Below are 15,898 nucleotides of genomic sequence, written 5' to 3' on the forward strand. Positions count from 1 at the left end.
TGCAAAACATAATCTGAACACACATTTAATAAGACATAAAAACAAATTAAGGCAGCTATTGAAGAAGCGTATCTGTCTCTGTAGTTAAAGCCTACTAAATTAAATTTTAAAGAATTCACTCAGACTGGAAATCATATCACTGTGTGTGGGCACAGAAGAAGGCTCAGTAAATTCTGGCTCAGTGGGTGAGTCAGCATGAGTCACCAGCAGACATACCATCCTATGGTTATATGAATCCACAAGGTACATTTAGAAACATGTCACAGTAACAAAATAACACCGTCCTCCTGCTTTTTGTCTAGATGACAACAATGGCAGCCCCGACTTTCCTAAAATATTGTAGGAGTTCTCAGATCAACATGTGGGGTTAGAAAAAAAATATCTGTCTGTTTTGCTATTTTCATTAAGCAAAGCTAACACCGATATGATAAGCTGGTAGGAAAGCCTCGGGTTGTAAATAAAATCATTTAGGTAGCTGCATTACACTGACAAACAACTGAGCAACATCTGCTTATCAGGTGGATTTCTCATCACTTGATTGAAACATGAGGAGGTTTTTTTGCTCTTCCAACCTTAATTGTTTCCATCACTCAGAATTTCAAATGGGTAATAGGATGCTATGACAAATGAAGTTATGTAGCTGACATCACCATCTGTGTAATAAGCAAAATTGTGTCAATTTTGTTCTGACGGAGTTTTTAATTGTGGCATTCACTGAAAGACTCTGAATGTAAACTAAATGAGCACTTATAAGGCTGAAACTATTGCTGTTTTCTTGTCTTCTACTTTTCCCAATTTCCAGGGAAAAGTTAAATTGTATACTCTATATTTCATTTTCCTCTGAAACAGATTTCATTTTCTTCCAGCCTGTCATTTCATATAGGATTTGTAATTACCCAAAATACCCCACCTTGTACAGCAATACAGGAAAAGCACATTTCACTCCTTCTCATATGAATTTTTGGAGCTTTAATATATAGATTATCTTTAATTTTGCCAAAGATCAGGGAAATCTCAGCAGTCCTATGTCTGCACTTAGGATGTAGTGAATGGACTAGAATTGCTCATGGGCATATCTATACACAGCTCTTTGACTGCCTGACCACCTCAGAGCCCAGTCTGGAAACCCAATTCCCTGCCACAATTAGTCATCCACTTGGATGCCACTTACTGCAGTGATGCCACACAGATGCAGCCAGATTCACATCAGCTAATCTAGTTACAAAACAGAGGCCCTGCTTCTACCAGATATGTTAAAATCTGTGTAAATAGAAATGGCTTAACCTTTTAGTTTAGGCTGCAGACCCTTGTTTCTCACTCTCCCAACAGCGTGGCAAATGCATTCAGAGTTTGTTCTTTCATTGTTCTGAAGTGAAGGATGTTTCCCGGATTTATTCCTGTTATGTTTTGGTTCACCAACTAACTCCTTTCCGTGGTTATAGTTGTCTCTACATCACGTACTCACTATTTCAGGCAATTAGTGCTGCTCTTCTTCTGCTATTGCTATGTTCCAGTAGGCTTAGTAAAAACTTGAGTTTGTTTGGACTTTTTTTAATTCTGTGAATTACATATTAACTCCATACCCTGCATAAAGGAGGGTACCCTTGGCAGTGCTTTTGACTCTGCCTGTTTTTATAAGGCTTCAGCCGCAGCTGGAACTTCTCAGCCTGCTGAATGGAGGAGCGAAATCTGTGTCATTAGAACAGGCAACCTTTAGGCACACCTTGCAAAAGAACACAGGCCTCTTGAAGGTTTTGCAAGAAGCTCTGAGGGCAGAGTGGTTTTTGAGTGTCAAAGGCACCACAATGCTGGACTTGGCCTTCCAGGCTGTAGGTGCAACCACAAGGACAAAGTCAGAGTCCCATTTACCAAACATCAGTGCTGTTTACTCACTGGGCAGGCAGGGTTGCCAAATCCCCATGCACAGCCCAAAGATTTCAGCACTTAACTCAGGCTGTAAATGAGATCAGTTAGCAACATATCTGTTAATGTCTAGCATGTCTCAAAAAAAGCTCACAAAGGATATCAAAAATACTTTTCTTCAAGCATGGTCAGTCAATAATACTATTTAGTAATAGCTTTACCACAAACATTTTACTCAAAATCAAAATTTTCAGGACATTGCTGCTTTTTGACTGCAAACAGGGGAGAGTAGAAAACATTTTCTCTCATAAAACTCATTATCATACATATAAATACATATACATATATATATATATATATATATATATATATATATATGCAATATGCCTTTATGCACATGCATTTATGTATCTTTTTTGGAATACATACTCAGCATGTAGTCTTTCCACAGAGAATAAATATTCAATATGCTTGCTGGAAGCAACACTCTGCCTTCTGATAGATTGCTCTTTCTTCAGTTTTCCTTACAGTTAAAGTGGGTTGATGAACACTAGATTAAATTATCAAAAACGAGGCAAAATCCTCATTTCCTTATGCTTTCTATCAGCTATTAAAATTAACATATTCTGTAATTTTGGGGGAGTTTATTTCCAAACTTGCTATGAGTAGGAGAAACCCACTTTGGTAACCATACAACAGATTCAGAACAAAGGATTTTTCAAAGATTATTTAATATTTAACTGCAGGAGATGGCATAACAAACAATAATTCTTGAGTTACCTTTGAAAAAGGCTCTCTCTGCCAGCACAGTCCGCCAGAACCTAGAGGAGGCACACGGAATTTCCTTTTCTTTCTCCACAAGCTATCCAGGAGAAACATCAAAGCTGGAGTTCACAGACTCACACCTAAAAGCTTCCAGTCACACCTCCAGAGATAGAGCCCTTGTGAGTGAGTAATCCAGTGAGTAGGCCTACAGGAGGGAAAACCACAAGTTTATTTATCTCCTTGGTGCACTTAAGAGCAAATGCCTGGGCCACATGGAGCAGCCACTGTCCCAGCTCAGCACCTCACCTGCCTGGGCAGTGGAGACCCCCAAGTGCTCTGACAACCTCAGCTCACTCCCACTGAGGCTGCCTGGAAGGGTGGGATGGCTTCATGTCCAGGTTTTTGGTATGTCTTGGGGTAAGAGCTGCTCCTCGCTTCAGCTCCACTGCCATGGAATGTATCTGACCTGGAAAAGCATCTCAGTCCCCACTCACAGGGGTCTGAACAGGGAAACTCCAGCTGCTGTGACTGACTGGCAGCATGACAGTGGAAGTGTTCAAGAAGGCCTTCTCCAAGGGGTTGGAATGCTTTTTCTTAAAATTCCTTATAGCCTGTGTAGTGTTTTTCTGATTAAGTAACTCCTAAATGCACTACTGATGTCACTGTCTGTCTAAACAGAGAGTGGATGAATTCAGCTAAGGAAATGCGTGCTTGCTCTGTATCCTTGTATTGTGTGTTCTTGCTGGAAAGGGACTAGTAAAGGCTTTTTCTATTCTAGCAACAGGCAGATTTCCTAAAATGAAACTGCTGAGTAATCTTGGTAATTTTCCAGTACATGCTGTTTCATTCAATATCGTTTAGGACATCTTTTTCATGGCTGTAACATTTAGGTAATCATTAGCTAAGAGTTACTGATAGCATTAAACACTGTGAGCTGTGCCATGCAAACCTACATTTGATAAATTGGATGTCAGGATCAGGCACAAATGCTGGTATTTCAAATTAAAAATGAAGGAAAGAGGGAACAAATGGAAGAAGGAAAGAAAGGAAAGAAGCAAGTAAGCACCAGAGAAAATGATTGGACTAAAATGTCTTATTAATCAATTTGTTACACAGAAAAATGTTAAATTATTTTTCTTTTAACAAACACAGAAATATGTTAAATTGTTTTTCAACATTCTTTAATTTTCCTACTTTGTTGGTCAAAAATAAAGTAAAATTTCTAAAAATAAAGCTGGAGTATGACAGAATCAAATTATGTTTGTTCATTGACAGTGACCCACATACTCTGTCAATGCTCAATGCTACTTCAAGTTCTTTGCACAAATATATTGAGAATCTATCTTATAGCTCTCTATAATTTTTTGACAATATGTATGTTTATGCAATATTTATTTCCATTCATCTATTACATATTTATGTAATTGTGATGAAAATGCATGTAATTGTGCTGAAAAATTATGTAATTGTTATAAATATCACAGATTTGAATTAAAACCAGTCAATGCTACTTGAGTTCATTTGTATGTATACTTTTCCCCCTTAAACCCCTGGAAGCAGCCACTGCTAAGCTCAGGCTGCTGCAGCCACAGGCAGAGAGTGTGGAGGGCTGGAGTTGTCAGGGCGCCGCGGATTCAGACGTGAGACAGAAGTGCGTGGGAGATGATGAGTCCCACAGCTCTGCAAGCCAAAAATAGCTAAATAAATGCCAGTTGTTTCATTTTCTCTTTCTGCACACAATATATAGACTGACTGTGGGCAGTGCTACTATCTGAAAAATAAAAAACCTTTGCAAGTGGCTGAGCTAGCTTTTATCGGGTAGGAAAGTGGGAGGCAGTGAGGAGGCAGCAGTAGAAATTGTGGATTTTCCAAGCTTGGGGAAAAAAATCACATCAAATGTGTGTGTGAAAGCTGTTGGGTGACAGTGCATAGTGCTGAGGCAACACTGATTTGATATCTAGCAGTGCCGGCCATAGAACATGGTGAGCAACTTTGGAACAAAAAAAAAAATCCAGTGGGGGCAGGGGAAAAGGAAATACTGGCCACTCAGCATGGTCAGGATAAGGCTCTGGCTCAGTCAAAGACACAACTCTGTTCCTCTCCCAGTGGGAGTCTGACAGGGAATTGCTCTGTGGTGTAAGCACCATCACTCCTCAGATGTTACTAATGGTGCAAGCCAGCTAATGAAAGACCGGTGTATGCTGTAATTTTTGCTTGGAAGGTGCAAGGGCACAGGAAAGAAGAGGAAGAGGATATCTGTGGGGCTTGTGACAATGGTCACATTGGGACAATGAGGTGCATGGGGTGGCAGAATTGCTTGCAGGACTGTCCTGCACTGCTGGAGTTGAGCGGCACTGAGACTTCCCCTGAGTGTGCCAATGCAAAGGATCTCCCACTGAGGGCTTGGAAGCCAGGAGAGGGTGGGCAGCCATGGAGCAGAGCTGGGGACAAGGACTCTTATGGAATTGCTGCCAAAAGACAGTGCAGTGGAAACCAATGCATGTAAAACTGCTTAATTATACAGTGCTTAATTATATGTATTATACCTAAAAGTAGAGAACAATGAGTAGGAGTAGCCCATATGAGTTGGTTGCCTGCAAAGTAAAAAATTCCCTAGGTACTGTAGTTGGGTAAGAGAATTTCATCTTAGTTGTTTGTTTCTTCTTTTTCTTTTTTTGGAAACCTGAAAAGCTTCTCTGGTGAATTTGCATAGCCGTCAACTTGCTGAGGGTAATGCTGCTAACTATGCTGCCGAGAGAAGTCCTCCCAAAAGACTAAAACCTGTGGGCTTTCTTTCTTTTCACATTACTGATTCATCGCTTGCTCTCCTCCCTCAAGACTTCCAGTACGTCACGACCTGACTGGAGGAGCTGCCTGTCATAGTTCAGCTAATCAATGACCTACTTTATCATTGCATGGCCTCAAAGAGAGACTTTCTGCAGCGAGTGAAGACCTGATCAATAACGGACGTGAGGGACACGGTGGGGAACAGGATTGTGGGAGAGTGAATAATTTTTACCAAATGTCATTTCATGGTACCTCCTCTTGCTAGTCTTGTCTATTTTAGGTACAACAGGATGTCATCATTCTGGTTATTCTTGCAAATACAGATGTACAGATTATGGAAATATACTAAGCACTGAACTAGGAGACTTTCAGACAAATATTAGCACATCGGAAGGAACACAACAAATTTTATTTTCATTCCATGACATTTAATTGTGTGCGTCTTCTTTGAGACAATGGCAAGGACGATGCAACTCAGCTGGTCTCAGAAACCTAAGAGGAAGAGTGAGCTGAAAAAAAACTTTTCTACTGGACTAGCAAAGGGCAACTCTTTTATGAAACTGTTTTGTAAGATTGCCATCACTTTTGGAAACAGACCTATTCATTTGTGTATTCTGTATCACAAACATGTAACTTCATTACAGAAAATACCACTTGTTACTTTTTAAGCACCTCTGCAAAACTGCCAAGAATAGAAGAGAAATTAATTGGGTTCTGCTTTGTGTCATATATCACTAAGGGGATTACTATTATGTATCTATTACTTATATTATGCATAGCATATATATATATATATATATGTATAAACATAAAATAGATAGATGATAGATAGATAGATAGATAGATAGATAGATAGATAGATAGATAGATAGATAGATAGATAGATAGATAGATAGAGTGAGTTATGCTTCTAAAACCTTATTTAGCCAGTAGACTCTGTGGAATATCACCAAGACCATAACCACCCCTTCAGAGGCACAGCTGAATAACAATTTGACAGAGTTTCCGTTGTCACTGTCAGGACAAGGGTTGAAAAGACCTTGAGTTTGAAATCTGGACTGAATTTGGAGGTTTCATGACTGAATAATGTCTTAGGTCTCAATTAATCTCACCTGGATGTAGGCAAACGTCTGAATTGATCAGAAGGGTAAGCAGTAACTCTGAAGTCTGCTTAGTCACAAGAGATGGATTGAGTCAGTGCAGCTAAGATCCACTTCCTGAAGTATTTTTCCTAATATCATCCATCTTTCTCCTAATATCCATATTTAGGCAGGGTAACAGCCTGCCACAGGTGACAGAAAAATACAGGTAATACCTGTAAAACAATGCATCAAACATTTTGTATATTAAGCCAAGCGCTAATACCTTAGGCTAAGATCCTCAATTAGCATTTTAGTTTCAAGTTCTTGCCAACAATGGGACATTGCAGAGTAATATTTCACAAAGAATGTATTGGTATATAAGTAGGGGTTTAAAATGCCACATTTTAAGTGATAAGAGGAAAGCACAAGAGTCCAGTAGAGGCGTGGTTAGAAGGGATTGCTACTATGTTACAAGGATGACTGAGATTGTTCCAAAATAATGGCTCCTCTCAAAACTGTAAGCATGAAGTTGGGCTGAAGAGTTAAAAGCAGATAAATTAGATGTTAGCTACATGGCTCTCTAGCGTGACAGAAGTTGAATTTTTTTAACGTTGTAGCTCAAAGGGCTCCAAAGATCAGACAGGCCAAGGATGCTGATTATAATTCAATTTATAAGATAAGATTATGTTGAAAGAAAGCCTATTTATTTAGTTGCAAACTGAATAATTAGATGTGGAAATTAGTAGCCATGGGTCACATAACACCATCATTTTGAGAATAACCTCATTGAAAGAGCTGATCTGAACTAAAAAACGCAAGGAACTACTGAACAGAACATAACAGATTTAAGAAATAAAATTATATTGAAATGGCCACATTCTGGGGAAATTAAAATCTGCTCCCACACTCTGTTTATTCAGACTCTCATAAACTAAATCTCCCTGATTTTTCCTGGACCTTTAAGATAGTTGAACTTCCACATTGCTAGCCCTTCTCCTGTCACTGCTGCACAGAGCAGAGCTACTGATGGCCGGCTTCATTCACCCTGAGTGTGGAAAGACTTGCAGGAATGGAATACACAGTTCATTCCAAAGAAAGCAAACTTATTAGTTGGTTCCTTAGTTAAGTGCAACCTAGTGGGCCTTTTTGCCCCCATTTTTACCTATCTTCAACCACCTGTCCTGTTCTGTGAATGAGGTGTTTTGCACTGAAGTCATGCAACCCCCAAAAAGCAATGTCCTGTTTCCTGTTCCTATTCCCTGTCTCAGTGAGACACAGACCCTGCAACCCCCAAGCACCTCTAAAGCCTTTCAGTCTGGTGTTGGGATCCCTGAGCTTCAACCTCCTCCCTCTTGCACTTCTTGCTCTTCAAATGATTCTCCCCCCTACAAGCAGAAGAAGGACACGTGTCTGAAAAGTCCTGTGTTAGCAACCAAACCTTCAAGCTTCTAACAGCTCCTAGAGTGCTGAATATGCTGAGCACTCACTGGAAATGGAAGCCCCTCTTCATTTCTGCAGCCAGCACCTGTGAGCACCACAGGGAACAATATCCGTGCCCCAGTGTGGCCACGGGGAGGAGGGAGGAATGGAACTGCCTTCTGCATTGCTGGAGATGGCATTGCTGAGCTGCCTCAGACCCAAACTGCTCTCCCTGTACCAAAAGCCTCCATGAGCAGCTCAGAGCAGGGATTGTGCAGCAGTGGGGAAAGCATTCCATCAGTGAGGAGTATGAAGTGCTTCTGGGACTGCAGTTCACATGCTTGGGGTATCTCACAGTACTTGCCAGTGCTTTTCCGGAGCACAGCATCCAGACACCCACACCAGACATGTGGCCACAACTGACTTAGTTCAAGCTGGAAACCTGTCAAAAATTGAGTAAAGACATCACCTTTTCTTGGTGCTTGCGTCAGATTCTGCATGAGCCAGGGGCTGAATCTCCACCATGAGGATTTTCCTCCATTTTCCGTGGCAATGATGGTTACTTGGACTCACACAAAGCTGCTGAGTTGCTCTGTTGTAACACTAAGCAAAAAGGTCCACCGGAAATGCACCAATAAAAATGACAACAAAGGACAATTAGCTTCTTTCTTCTCTTATTCACACAAAGAACATCTTAAAAGGTGAATTGCTGACTGAGGCACCACTCCAGCTGGGATGAGGATAATTTGGGATTGATAGCTGTAGTAGCTTCTAAGAGAAATTCATTTGCTGCCAGTAATGCAGCTCTAACTGATTTTCATCTGCACTTTTATTAAAGCAATTACAAAACAAGGTAGTCTCTGGTATGCGAAAGCATCCAAAGCTGGGACAGGAGCTCAGAACATAACAAGGCAAGGTACCTAGGATTTGGACAAAATCCAAAGGTCCCAGGATTAGAAATGTTAAGGGCTTCTCTTATATATAACTGGCTGGGTATATCAGTGGGCACGGTGGCCTGCCACAAAGCCCACCCTGCACTTTAGTCACTCCAGAGCCTGGGAGCCAGCTTTGTCTCATGCCCAGGTCTTCCCAGCACTGCCAACACTTTTACTGAAGTACCAGAAGTAGGACTGCTGCAGCCATTTCCCAGTGATGTATCTCACCAAAAAGAGTGAAAAGAAATCTTTTGCTGTTGACAGGATTTAGTGATTCAAGACTAGATCTAACATTTTAGCTGAGACTCCCAGTGTCTCAGAAAGGCTGAAAAATCTGATTACAGCCGAGGTGAAATGGGAAAACATTTTGCATAGCCTTGCAGATGTCGGGAATGTTTTGTTGATCAGAAAGAGCTACTTCAGCCATCCACAATTCCAGAAAGGATAGTAATTTATAAGGAGGAAAAATAGGTTATAAGGAAGGCATAAACAGATTGTCACTCAAGAAGTTTCTTTTGCCAGTAAACATTTCTGGAGAGATCTTTGTTTCTAATAAACTGAATATCTTGGAATACCCTTGCACTATTTCATAAAATGTGCAGTTATTATTTATAGTGTAACAGCAGCACAGAATGGTTTGGGTTGGAAGGAACATTAAAGATCACCTTATTCCAATCACTCTGCCGTGGGCAGGGACACCTATTACACCAGGCTGCTCAAAGTTCACTCCAGCCTTAAACACTTCCAGGAATAGGGCATCCACGGCTTCTCTGTGCAGGGTGTTCCAGTGCCTCGCCATCCTCACAGTAAAGAATTTCTTCCTAAATATAGAATATCTAATCTAAACCTTCCCTCTGTCAGTTTCAAGCCATTTCCTCTCGTCCTATCACTACCTGCCCATGTAAAAAGCCCCTCTCCACAACTCTTGTAGCCTCCTTTAGGTACTGGAAGGTGCTATAAGTTCTTCCTGGAGCCATCTCTTCTCCAAGCTGAACAACCCTAGCTCTCTCAGCCTCATAGGAGACATGCTCCAATATTGAGAAATTTTGCTGTGCTATAGAGTACTTATTTGTACAAGCATCCTACTTGCTTTGTGCAAAATTTTCAGCTAAACTCATTGGGTTTTGCAGAGCATTTAAAATACTTGAATGTCAGTGAGTCAGAAGTGAAGACCATTTGATGTAGTTATATCCTGTGTTCTTTCTCTACATATTTTAGTCATGTAATATACATGTAAAAGAATACAATTAACTGGCATTGCTTTCCTTAAGACAAGCAAGTCCTCTTTGCAGCAGCTCTCAATCTGGCCCTGCAGCTTTGGCTGTCTGCCAGACAAGTTAGTGCTGGTATCATGTAGGCTAATGTAACTCCTGAATCACTCGACTATATTTAGATGCTTGTCTCAGAATTGTCTCCAAACATTTAAATAGACCTCACAAAGATGCTTTTCAGGTTTTGTGGGGTTTTGTTTTTTAAGTCAGGCACACGCTTTAATTTGGCTTTTAAAATTTCTTCAGTAAAATTGAATTAATATTCATAGTTACTCATGCAAAAAAAAAAAAAAAATTCTAAATAATGCTTTCCTAGCATGGTGTGCATTCAGCAATGTAGATGTTTGAGTGCCTGGGTGCAGGAGCAACATGCAGAGCCACAGGTTCTCGCAGAAACATGCACAGCAAGAGCTGTGCAACTCAGCATTATCTAACCCCAAACACAATGGCTGTGGGGGCATTGTCTCTTCAGGGCACACGTCCAGAGCTGCTCATTAGGAAAGGAACTTCAGGCCAGAGGAAATCAAAGGCACCCACCTGTGTTATCTTCTCTCCATCCTTCCCTCCCTCAAGGTGAAGGACGTGTGGGAAGCAGGAAGAGTCCAGCAAAGCAGGTTTGCAGTCAGGTCTCACCACCCTTTTCAGTGACCCCACGCTTGGTGTTTGAGCTGCCTCTCTGAGTAGTTGATGGTATGGTTGTGTTATGGTTGTGTTATGTGTTATGTGATGAGCCATAACTGCGGACAAGTCAGCCCTGAGGAGTGGATCCCTGGCAGAAATATGCCAGTTCCCTTTTAGGTGGCAGTCAGGTCCAGTGACACATCTGACAAGCAGAGATTGAAGCTTGATTGGCACAACCCACTCACTACTGGGAAACTGTAGGCTCACAGAAAGTCCAAAAGACTCACAGGAAACACCAGGGATATGACTCCAAGGCATTTCTGAGCCTCTAGGAACGAAATCCCATTTTCTTAGCTGAATCCCACACCAGTGATTTTTCTTTAAAGGATATTGAAAGAAAGCTTCCAACAGAGGGTAAGCTCATGGATGTTTTGGAGTTCATTATACACTGTAAATATTGGTATCTGATTGTCAGTGCATAGAAACTCCCCTGCTGCAGAGCTTCAGAAACTGAAAGCAAAGCCTATAACTGTTGTGTTTGAGAAACACCACAGAGAAGAATTGGGTAAGCAACCAGTCAAACAAGATTTATGAGAATATATATGAACACTTCAGCTGTAAACAGCTGAGACAAACAACCCCACAGTTTAATTAGTGTCAGGGATGTGCAGTCCCTGCTGCCATACTGAAGAAAACGATGTGTTTGTGTGAGAAGCAGAAGGTTTGGAGTGAGCTGGAGACTGTGTTGACCTCCTCACACTCCATACATCACTGGGGGTGGTAACAGCTGACTCCACTCATGTTTTGTCTTCTTACAATGGATGGTTAATATTCACTCAGTAACTGTGGCAGCTAAGTTTGGTTTATTCTATATAATGAACGAGTTTGTTCCAGAAATGCATACTGTAGCATCCTTTAAATTTTTCTCTGAAGCATCTGATATTGGCCAGGGTCAGATCCTAGATTATTTTGGACCAGCTTGGAAATTCTTCCTTGTTTTATTAAACGAAGTCATAACATTTTCCTTGTATATGGCAAATAGCCATATTTGAAGCTTAGAAAATAATATGCTAGCAGCATCTACTCCAAAAGAATCTGAACAAGCTGGATCATATAATTCTACATGTACATACAGATGTCTATGTACATAACTATATAACTATGTATGTAAAGATATACATATCAATATGTACATAAATATATCTCTACAGGCAACACTGTCTGAAATACTGCATGAGATCCCTAAGAAAAAGCATAGCAGTTGTCTGGTGCTGAACTCACTCCATGGCAGCAGAAGGAAGGGGAATTTTGACAAGCTGCTACCAATCCAGAGTTCCCATTGGTAGCTCCCATGCACAGCATCTCCCTTGCATCAGGTCCCAGCTGAGAGTGGGCACCACTCCACAGGGCAGCACTCCTAAGTGAGTGCCTTGGAGTTGAGAAGGACTAAATTTGCACCAGAAGACTGAAGTGTTCATTCACAGCCAGAAGACAGAGAAAGTTTGCAATGAAAGGTGTTCAGTGGAAGATGCAGCTAGAGAAGCAAGGGATTGCTGAGTCCAAAAGGACAAAACTAAGCCCAGAGATGTCTGAGAAACTGATGAGAAACTGAAGTCTGCTGAGTCCATCAGTGCAATGCCTGGGCTTTCTGGGTACTGACAAGGTCTCAGTGATGTATCTTCTTTGGGGAAAGGGAGGTGAAATGGGCTGCTCAGGATAAAGCACTGGGTTTGATAGTGACCAGAGCATTCAGGCTCCTTGTGTGAAAACAGCCAGAACTTCAAAGAGAGCTCCAGTCAGTGGCTGACTCTGTTTAACTCTATTAATTCTTTAATTACATAGTTCACTATCTTCCTCCTTTCAGGAAGGGAGGGCATTTAGCTATAGTTGAATGTGAACTTGCACCTAATTTTGAAAATGTATTTTACCATAAAATGTTAATTTCAATTTGGATCTCAATTTTACTTCTGATCACTTTAGCATTTAAAAATATTTTTCTGGAAGAAAGTCCTTCACAATTGACAATGTTTACCTGTGCATTTGAATTTAAAACCAAAGCTGATATGAACCCATAGTCCATGCATACTCCACACAATTACACTTTCAGAGAGATACACACTTTCATTTCCCCATGTGGCCTGTGCCCAAGATTACAGCAAAATATTTTCCACATGCCAGAACTAAATTGTCAGCTTTAACAGTAATTTCATCAGTAAAAGCATCACATTGGCCAATGTCGTTCCTGGTTACTTTTTACCATGATATTCTGTCTCAGATTGAAGTTGATTACCTCTAGCTTTGTCGACAAAGGGAAAAAAGCCCCACTCTTAGGTAATACTGCAATCTGAATGCTTGCTGAAACACAGTAATTTTTTGTTCTTCCTGTGAAGTCCACCTCTTTCAGTACTGTAAATATCCTTATAGCATGGTTTGAGATTATCTGTATCAGCCAAAGTCACTATTGAAATTAGCCTTTATTCAGTCAGTGTCAGGGGGCATTCAATTCTAATTTTAATACCCTTCATCTTCATGCCTCAGAGACAGCCAAAAGAGTCCAAAGAATGACCTAAAAATCCTTGTTTCAGAGGTGAGTAGGATTCCTGCTGAGCAGGAACTGGAGGGACTACAGTAGGTGTTGTTCGGTGACCTTTACAAAGCCAGCAGTAGAAGGCATGGAATTGCACTGCTGATGATTGGAGACTAGCTTATTACTCTAATTAAGCTGCTTTGCTGGCAGTAGCCCAAAGTTAAGAGGGCATAAAGTTAGAATTCCTGCAAAGCAAGGTAGAAATGAGACAAAAAATCCTTTATGATACACTTACCCTTTAAGAACAATTGCAATTAACTAAAGAAGAGAACAAGAGACTAGACACATTCTTTAAATTTGAGTGCATTTCCTCACAATATTTTTTCTATTGAACTTCATTCTCCCCTACTCATAAACCAGGAAACAGAGTTCTCCTCATAGACCTTTCCTAGTATCAGTTTCCAGGCAGTGGCTCAGCCCATGAGCTATTATTCCACTCTGCACTGCCATTTGCTGTCCTTTCCTTGAAGATCAGTCAAAACACCTGCACTAGCAGTTTGAATTACCTGACTCTGGAAGATACTGCTGTGTACACAGCATCAAATTCCCCCTTTGGAGAGCACATTGAGAATGAAAAACTCACTATCTCACTTGCAGAATATGATGCACAGGCCAGTTATTGTTGGTGAAGAGATCTCACAATTTTTCTTTTCAATGGCAGAGTGTTTCAAGGGAAGATTGAAAGAGATGAATGATCCTTACAATCTGCAAAGTAGCAGCCTATTCTCAGCAGAAGTGTGATATGAAAAGAAGTGCAAGTCACAAGTGGGAGAAGATGACAAAAGAAGTAGGCAGCAGAAAATGCAGGAACAGATCAGGACTGACTCACACAGCTTTCAAGTCTGTGTATTTCTTTGGAGGACTACTAGAAATCTACTTGCCTCACAGACAACTGCTGCACACAGCCTTGCTTTCTTTCTATGCCCACTCTGTAGGCATAAACCTCCTTCCCCATAGGCAAGCCCTGTAGAACAACCTGAGAATGTGAGGGGAAGGAAAAGGGTATTTCGTTACTTCCATGACCTGCAGAAAACTGGAATCAACCACTCCACCCTTGAACTTTTCTATCCTTTAACCGTATTGATGTCAGTGTTCTCCTGACCTTTCCAGTATTTCTTTGCTACTGAGAATGAAGTCCCTAGAGCACTCAGAGCTGGCTGGATCCATGCAAAAGAAGCAGGGAAATGACAATCCTCTGCATTTTAGAGCTTTTCAGGGACAACTTCTCATCAAACACATGCTGGAAAAACAGGTATCTTAGATGCCTCTAAGATATCACACGGAGAAAGTGTGGGTAGAGTTCAGGACTTAGGTAGCCAAAAGCAAAAAAAGCTTTCAGGAGAGCACTTAGACTAAACTTTATACAGCCTGGAAACTTTGACATCTGCAGAATGCAATGCTTAGTTATTCAGCCTCTGTTTACATCTCCTTCAGATCAAGCCATCTGCTACACTTCAGCTGTTGTGTTTTGATGCCAACCTCTCTGTAAGCAGGCTTGCATTGATTGGATTCCATCTAGCAGTGGAGCTGCTTCTCTGAGAAAGCCTAGCTTAGTAGTGCCATTTTTACTTCAGCTTGGACATGACAATATTGCTTTCTCATCAGAATCAAACTGACACATCATACATCTACTAGTTGCCCATGTCCATTCTTGCAAGTCCATTCATTCACCAGAAATTCCTATGATGTTCCTTTACATTGCACTACTGCAGAGGATGAAAGTAGAGGCATTCCATACATGAATGGATATGACAGATTTAGCAGTTAGATGTTCACTTTCTTGAACCTTTCACTGGCAGCAATCACATCCTAAGCAAAAGGAACTGTTCAATATATTAAGAGAAGGGAATTTTTAGAGGCTGAGTTGGCTGAGATGCAAAGATTTCCTCACATCTTATTTTTTTCTCCGCTTTTATATTATTTCTTCCACTGCTTTTTTTACTTTTTGTTTTCCTTAAATCTGGGAATAATTTTAAGTAATATTTACCAAATGCATGGATAGTGGAGGAACCATTCAATAAGCTACTAAATCATAGCCATGCAATGGAGTCTGAGGAGTGGGAAGAGAAAGGATAGAAAACCCCCAGAAAACTGAGACAAATATAATAGGTATAGATCAGTGGGAGTGAAAATTTTGTCATTCTAAGACAGTAATGACGCCTTCAGAAAGTAATTTTTTGAAGTGAGGTTCTGAGATTCTTACTGCATACCTAGAAACTGTGATTCTTTCATACAGTTAGAAACATTCTGCAATTGTTTCCCTGTCTGCCAGAGCAAAAGGAAAAGCAGGTATTGGAAAATTAGAAGTGTGTCTAGCTTTAGTTTCACATTTTATCTGCCTTCCTCCCTTACCCTTCACCCCCTCTTTCATACTTTTTCCAACCATCACACTTTGTAGAAGGGGCTGTGCCTTCTAAGGACAGCATTTCGGACATTGTGAACACACAAGTAACATCAGCAATCAATAATAATTCTACCTCTGAGCAGTCAATCAGCAAAGTATGTCCTGCAGCTCAGCCACAGTAGACACAGAATCTTAATTCTGAAAATATTTCCACAAAGTTGTTT

This window comes from Melospiza melodia, chromosome 3 (assembly GCF_035770615.1).
Source record: "Melospiza melodia melodia isolate bMelMel2 chromosome 3, bMelMel2.pri, whole genome shotgun sequence".
Taxonomy (NCBI): domain Eukaryota; kingdom Metazoa; phylum Chordata; class Aves; order Passeriformes; family Passerellidae; genus Melospiza; species Melospiza melodia.